This window comes from Bactrocera latifrons, unplaced genomic scaffold, assembly GCF_001853355.1.
Source record: "Bactrocera latifrons isolate USDA-ARS-PBARC rearing strain unplaced genomic scaffold, ASM185335v1 scaffold_83, whole genome shotgun sequence".
In the NCBI taxonomy this organism is placed as follows: domain Eukaryota; kingdom Metazoa; phylum Arthropoda; class Insecta; order Diptera; family Tephritidae; genus Bactrocera; species Bactrocera latifrons.
This window is the reverse complement of record NW_017537523.1, coordinates 870,808-879,294: the sequence shown is the minus strand read 5'-3', so window position 1 is coordinate 879,294 and position 8,487 is coordinate 870,808. Positions and strand designations below refer to the sequence as shown.

At 38.6% G+C, this 8,487-nt stretch overlaps 1 protein-coding gene across 4 annotated transcripts in view; it reads right to left on the bottom strand.

Moving 5' to 3' along the window:
• LOC108977069 (putative uncharacterized protein DDB_G0292292) overlaps positions 1-8,487 on the bottom strand; it is a 48,883-nt gene that overhangs the window by 37,305 nt on the left and 3,091 nt on the right. The window lies entirely within an intron of this gene.

The following is an 8,487-nucleotide window of genomic DNA, read 5'->3' as shown; positions in this document are numbered from 1 at the left end:
TATTTTTTTTAAGTTTTTTTATTTTGAATATTTTTTTTTCACAAATGTTTGTTGAGTTTATTTTTAAATATTTTTTTTTATTTTCCTTTTCTCAAATATCGCTTTTGCCAAATTATGCGGTTTTTCGCTTTCAGTTCAATTTCGCTCAATTCCTCACTTCGACATTCCACGTCACAGCAAATAAAATTTCGACAAGCGTCGCGGCGCACAGCTGAGAGCTAACTGAAATTTCGTTAGACGAAAAGTGTTTAGACTAAAACACAGTAGACTGGCTAACGCGCAGCGCTAACTGCGGCAGTAACAAGCACACACACACGCAAATACACATAGCGAAGAAACAGGGAGACGAAATTGAAATTGAAGTGAGTGAAAAAAGTCACTTGAAAATTTCGCGCACACATGACTACGCTTAATCACAGGAAAGAGCGCAAGCACATATATGCAATATATAAAATACATACATATATTTATACACGTATATATGTATGTACACATATTAATATAGACTACCTTCCATGTGTGTGTTTGTAGTTGTAGTAAACGTCAAATTGTTAGTGGTATTTTGCCAATAGGTAAAAAGGTAGAATTATACATATGTATGTATATATGGCGCAAATATTGGTAGTATAAATATGTGCATGTATCCCGAATACAATAACAACTATAAAAGCCTGCGATAACAACACGCTGACGTTTGGCGATCGAAACAATAGCAACAACAAAGGCATAGCGCTTGATAAACGTGGCGAAAACCCACAAAACACACACATACACAAGCGCATACAAGCACACAAACGCATGCACACACATTGGCGCGCAGTATAACAAAGTCAGTCGACAATAACTTTGGCTAACTGGCATTGGCAACGGCTCTGGAGCGATATGTCGCTGAACGATAACAATACCAAGAGCGCATTAGACCGCTATACATACATACATACAAGTATATACATATATATATATATACGTACATACATATAAGCATATATACACACATACATATAGATATATGAACACGTAATATCTATATGGTGGTGCGCTTATGGCTTTTACTTTTTTATTACATTTATGCACGTCAAGAAAAGGCCAAGTTGCGCTGCAATAAACCGCAATACGCACACCTACCACTCGCATAAATATTCGATACAATGTCTTAGTTGATGTTAAACAGTAGTAAATAAGTAATGCGTTGACTGCCGGTGTTCCTAACAACGACCGACAGTGTCGAAGTGCAAAGTCTTTTTAATACAACCACACCCAAATCTCAAACAATTGATGATATTGAGCACTTAAATGCTCGGATTGGACGTTATGACTAGGTTAGGTAGCGAGTTGTTAAATTTTTAATGATGGAGTTAGCTGAAGCTATATGTTGAAATAGATTCATATTAATGTATAGACATATGCCAAAATTTTAGTTAATAGTATTGAGCTGAAACCCCACAAGAAAGTCCCAACCAGTCTACATACCTTGGGGTTAGATCTGTAGATTAGATTAGATAAATAAATGAGGATTGAGGGTCCATTGTACCCTTTCCTAAGACACAACGTCTCAACGTATCCCAGCAAATCGATAAGTTCCAAAATACTGCTAGGATGCTAATGAGGCGATGTGATGCCTATTTGGAAACATGGATCTAAGGGCCTTAATCTTACGCCTACAGATTGCTGTGCAGTCCACTAAGACTCTAAACCGCAGAACCGGCAATTTGCACAAGCAACTAGGCCCACATTAAATAAGTCCTTGTTGAACTTTCACTGGCCAGTGTAGAAGGCGTCAAGTAGCCTAAGGAGTAATTAGCAACTTATAGTATGGGGACCAGGAAGACCTCCCTTCCAATGAAAATATAAGATGGGGAAGGAGGTATCTACGCCAATAAAGAAGTGTAAGATCACTGTAGTATCATTCAAGCAGAAATGTCAGCCATCACGGTAGCAGCAAATGTACCCATCCGAAGGCAGACTTCTTAGAAGGAACTATGCATACCCTCCAAAAGCAGAACAGGACTTGAAAACACCGATAGTGAGCTCAAAGCAAGTCGATAACCGCTTGACTTAACTAGCACCAGCATCAAGCTAGTCCCATGTTATACTGTAAAATTCATAAGCTTTTAAAAAAGTTCACCCATTCCATATTCCATCAAGGAGTGAGCGAGCGTGTATTCTCCTGTCTTCGTGCTCTCGAACGCTGAATCTATACTTTTCGCGCGAGCTCAGCAAGCGTTGGTTAGCAACCAGCACTAGAGTGAAACTTAAAAGTTCAATTGAGCTGGTATCATAACGGCCACATTGTCCCATTGGCACTAACGCGTTAAAGCGAAGAATGGTGTAAATATCGAAACACATTTTCCGGGGTCCAACTCTCGCCAGACTAAGGTTGAACCATCTCAGCTGACTTTTTATAAATCGTCGAACTGGCCACAATTGATATGGACCGCCTCGATAAATTGTAACACACTCTAGACGCTTAACCGATATGGGATAGTCTGTTTTATTCATACCTTGGAATTCTGTTCATCCCAGCGTACAGTCATCTCTATCTGTCCAAGTGGAATTATTCGCGGACACATGAAAATCAGCTTACTTAACCTAGCTGTTTGTTAAAGGACTTAAAATCCCAGCTTTTCAAACAAATTCAAAAAAAGGCAAACGGTATAGAAAGACATATTAGGTTAATTCAACGTGATCTTCATCTAAGCAACTGCGCTAGCTCCATGGACGTCTAATATATACTACCAATTTACAACTAGCAACACGCAAATTCATCTGATGGCGAAGAGCTCACTCGAGCTCTAAATATTTTTAGAAATAAGAAGGCTTTAGCCGAAGAAGTAATGACGTGTGACCAGCGCTAGTAGCAGTGTTCCGACTCTTCCCCAGTCTGCTGATCTTAAGACACCATTATCTTTCCTGGTAAACCTTTACATACTACTTCTAGGTGCTAGGTACTCTTGAACTCTCCATTCGAACAAAGAGCTTGTAAGAGAGCTGAAGGCGTGAATCTCACTAGAGCACTTTCGATAAACTACTTGAATCTTGTTAAGCGTTTTCAATTTTAGAGATTTAAAAATGTTTGTAAGTGACGATTTCGATGATTTCGAACATACTACAAGCCAACTGATGGCCACTCAGAGCCTAATATCTAATATTCAACAATATATATAGACTATAAGATCATCCGATTAGTTCTTAATTTTCCATCGACGGAAAACTCATAAGTCGATTTATGGCTGAATAATCATTCCGGATGTGGATAGTCATAATAAATCGAGTATACGTAGCCATTCTCTGTACTCCAGCGAATTTATTTATGCAGCATTCATCATATTTCTTTATAAAAATTCCAAATTTATTTTTTACATATTATTTCAAATTTTTCATTCGCCAATTTGCACATTGGTGCTAATATCTTTATCGCAATGTGTTTCTTATAATTTCGCTGTTGCTGTTTTTATGACAATATAACATACGTGTTTGGAGACTAATATTTTATATTTCGTTTTTGTATTATTCTTTTATTGGAGCAGCGCAAAATTGTTACTGAGAAATTGTCGAAAACAGCTACCCCTCAAAGACCCGCAGGCTGCTCCCGCTGCTGACTGTCATACTTATGTTCTAACTGTCGCTTTGGCTTTAGCAATGACAGTTAGCATTGGCGGCGGGAATGATTTGACAAATTCTTTTAAAATTCACATGTTTGTAAGTACATGTTTCTGTATATATCTGTATGTGTTTTGGCTGGCACTTGCTCGCTAGTGTATCGCTAAAAAAGTATAAATTGTGAGGAATGTCAACCAATTCAAATGTAGACAGTTAATCGAAGATATGGTGGCAGACGTTTTTCACCTCAATATTTTTCCAAGAATTATTGCTTAAATTGTTTTCTGTAAAGCTTGTAAAGCCGCCCTGTAGTAAAAAAGCGAAATTCCGACAAAACGTTGTAACTGCTGCAAAACGGATGCAGAGCGAGTGAGTTGGTGCAGACATTTCCGCCAACCACTACTTTGTATCAAAAATTGGCATAGCACATAGCACCAGTTAAGAACGGGTTCTATAGAGAGTACTCCTGTCATTGTTGTTGTATTGTGCTTCCGTGTATCCGCCTCTCTCAACCCGACTATCATGGCAGCCTTGATAGTCGCCACTTCTCTACCTGAAACCACCAGAGTGGTTCGATAGCCTAAACTAACTGTCATGGCAGTGAAGGGCTCAACCTTAATAACATACCCTTCTGTATCTGAAAAACACCACAGTGGATCGGTAGCTTGAAGCTAGTATTGAGGGAGAACGCCTTACAAAAAACTACACTTCCAACCTTAGCTCTTAGCAGCGATGCCATAGTTCCTTCATCGGTTTGAGAGCAGGGAAAAGGCCACCACGAGTAACCTTTGGGAACCTTTTCAAGCTTTCAGGAACGAAGTAAAAGAAGGAGAGAATTCAAACATATCCAGATTTCCTGCGTCTTAGTTGGCACTTCACAGCGGTGCACCTGTCGATTATGTGCACGGTGGTTTCGAGCGCCCTCTCCCGTAGAGCTAAAACAACACCTGTGGTAAGAGTCCCCGAGGCTGGTTATTTTTACGAAAACCGAAAACCTATAAAGTGTCATAACTAAGCCATAAATAAAGATCTCAAAATGAAATTTGGCACAAAGGATCGCATTAGGGAGGGGCATATGTGGACGTAATTTTTATGAAAGGTTGGGCCGCGCCCCCTCCCAAGTTTTTTGTACATATGTATCTCGGAAACTACTATAGCTATGTAAATCAAACTCTATACAGTCGTTWCCTTCAGGCATTTCCATATACAGTTCAAAAACGGAAGAAATCGGATAATAACCACGCCCACCTCACATACAAAGGTTATGTTAAAAATCACTAGAAGTGCGTTAACCGACTAACAAAAAACATCAGAAACAATAAATTTTACGGAAGAAATGGCAGAAGGAAGCTGCACGCAGGCTTTTTTTTTAAATTTAAAATGGGCGTGGTGTCGCCCACTTATGGACCAAAAATCATATCTCAGGAAGTRCTCCACCGATTTCAATGAAATTCGGTATATAATATTTTCTTAACACCCTGCTGACATGTACCAAATATGGATGAAATCGGTTCACAATCACGCCTTCTTCCAATATAACGCTATTTTGAATTCCATCTGTTGCCTTCTCTTAGAAACCTACGATGATAGCGGAATAAAACTTTACACAAATACGGTATTTGATGCGAGAGTATAAAATGTTGGGTGCCACTCGAACTTAGCCCTTTCTCACTTGTTTTACGTTCGATTTGGAGAAAGGTGTCTATCACAAACTCTTTGTGGATAAAGACTCGGCAGCGTACAGAGCAGCGTCGATTAATTTGCCCTCGCCGTACATATGTACAAGTTCTTGAGCCTCTCCAGCGCTTTCAGCAGAAACTAGTTTAGGCTAATGGACCTGAAGTCCTTAGCAACAAAATTATCCTCTTATTAATTTCTTGCTTGATCAGTGAACATGCAGAGCACTTATAGAATTGTAAGTCTAATGAAGAAACTCTTAGGAATTTAAGACCTTGCTCAGAATTTTAAAATTCCTTATTTATTCTTCAAAATCAACTTAAGAAAGACAATCGCATACTACACACTAATGATTCGGTTGATATGACATTTGGCATACATAGATGTCACTGACAATCATATCAACCTAGAAACAAAATATTTCGACGAATAACAAATTTGTAAGAAATTTTATTTGCTATAAAAAAGGTTCATTCTTCTCGAGATATTCGGCTTTTTAAATATAGACTTTATAGACTTTTTATAAATGGTATGTATTAAAAAATCTATGAAAATTGCATACAGCCTTACTTAAAAAGCTTAACATCTCAAGAAGTATTAATGACAGCGATTTTGACTTCGGACCATTTTTATAGAAAATTAAATTTCCTACAAATTTGTCATACACATTTTTTCTATAGCTCTTGTCATTTACGAGATAAATACAAAAAAATGCCCACCTCGCCGGTGTGAGTCACGACTTTGTTGCACTGAGCACTTTTGTAGAGTGAACAATTCTGAGAAATATGCGTCTAAAGTCAAAGCGATGCCATAAAAAACCTCTGCTTTTAGGAATTTAAAGATAAAAGCTCACGATTGCAATGTATTTTCTATCGAAAATTTTTACAGGCCTTGGTCCAGTTCTTAATGTTAATACTAATCGCCAAAATTTTCAGGGAATTTTGTTTAGGATATTTCCAAGGATATAATTCTGAAAAAAAGTAATAGTTCAAAACAAAACACCCTAATATATAATATATAGAATATGACTATATGTGGAAGTGCGAATATTGTCGCTTTTATCGCTACCCACAGCACGGCTTTTGAATGCTAATAAAGTTAAAAATACGTACGAAAACGAGATAACAAAAACAAAACACAACAACAAGATATGAGCTTAAAATTAATATACACAAAAAATAAATGAAGCCATTAAAAAATAAGCGCGTACTTGAACTTCAAATGCAGATAAAATACATACGTACATACATATTGTATATGGGACAAAATGTGAACCGAGATGCACTTGAACTACACGAAACAAGTCAAGTGCAATACGTCACAACCCAAACAAAACACAATAAATAAGCATGTAGGGAAAGGCAGAGTTCGAGTGTAACCGAATATTAATTGCTTTCGCAGAGCTTTAAGTGTTTAAATTTGGAATTCGTTGAAAATTGTAACCGGTTTTTTAATAGGAGTGCTACAAAAGTATACCGATAGGGACAGGGATAAACGACGCCATATTTTGTCTCGCTCTTTTGACATTTCTCTTCAAGAAAGTTTGCCATTTCATCATGGAAAGATATACAATCCAACAAGGAGACGAAGTTATTAAAATTCACTACCGAAATTCGGTGTCAGTGACCTCAACTTTACGAGCGCTACGTCCAATTCGTCGTCGTCATAATCGTCCTGTCAGATCAACAATTCAGCTTCTGGTGATTAATTTTGAATCCACAGGCACAGTAAAAAATGTTCCCGTGCTAGTGAGACAAAGAAGTGCCCCAGGTGTCGCGAATATTGCGGCCGCTAGCGCATCAAAGGAGGAAGAAACAAATCAGTTTCTCACACGTCGTTCTCAAACGTTAGGCATCTCTGTGACGACATTGTGGCGAATTTTGTGAAAAGATCTTTTTCCTTACAAGATAAAATTGATACAAGAACTGAAGCCGTTTGACCACCAGAATCGTCGTATGTTCGCGAATTGAACTGAGCAACAACTTAAAAATTAATCAGATTCTCGTCGAAAAATCATCTTCAGCGATGAAGTTCATAGACACCATTGCATTCCGAAAAAAATACGGTTTGGGTCGTACTTCTTCCGTGATGATCAAGACCGGCACATTACTGTGAATGGGAATCGCTAACGCTCAATAATAACAACCGTAAACTTTTGGCTCGAATTGGATGATATGAACTTGGACAATATGTGGCTCCAACAGGACAACCACAATCGATTTATTAAAAACCAAATTTGGTGAATGTGTCATCTCACGAAGTGGTCCAGTCAATTGGCCGCCTCGGTGTGACGCCGTTAAACTATTTTATCTTGATAAACTTCGTATGAATATCGAACGTGAAATTGCAGCAGTATCGGTCGTTTTATGTTTGAAAACCGTCAAAAATTGGGCTCAGCGTCTGAACCTTTGCAAGCGTGCCCGTGGTGGACGATGGATCGAGTTCCATACATAATGCCATCGAATTTGCTTTTACAGGAGTAAAGAATTTTATTGATATCCTATGACAGAGAGAGAAGTGATCGTTCTGGCGTAGTTCGAGCCAATTCTGCCATAAAAACTGTACGCGAGCACAGGCGGAAAAATCAATGCCGACGGTCAACTGATAGCTGCTGTAATAGTTTGGTAGGAAGGCCTTCCTCCTCTTCGTTTCTTTATAAATGGAGTTAAAATTCCGAAAAGTGTACCAAAAAAAATGCTTTAGAAGTCGTGGCTAAGCAATTAAAGAATGTTCTTTTCAAAGAAGAACATTGAATCTTTCAGCAAGAACATGCTGCAGCAAACAAACCAATACAGACTTCTGTAAACTGGGTATATGCATATTTCATAGCATTCCTTGCAATCTAGATCACTGCATTGCGGAAGGTGCCACCACTTCTCTGCTCACTGACGTGCGATGGGTTTGTGGGCGTGTCGAAGCCGTTGAAGAATAGATCGAAGTTCAAAGAGCGGGTGGGATAGGGAGCTTTCTGTCGGAAGTTATCTACAACTCTAGTTTCAGGCTATCAGAGGAAGATGAGTCTTCTCTGAGAAGCTCTCTACAACTCTAGTTTCAGGTTATCAGACCACAGTAGCATTGAATGTACTGCTTCGAAATGCAGCTTCCTTCAGAAGGGTCTGCCTTGATCTGATAGCCGAGCACCTTTGAGCTTGCTGACTATGTGTTCAACATAGGAGCTACTCATATCACAACCTGGGTGTGAATACTTTC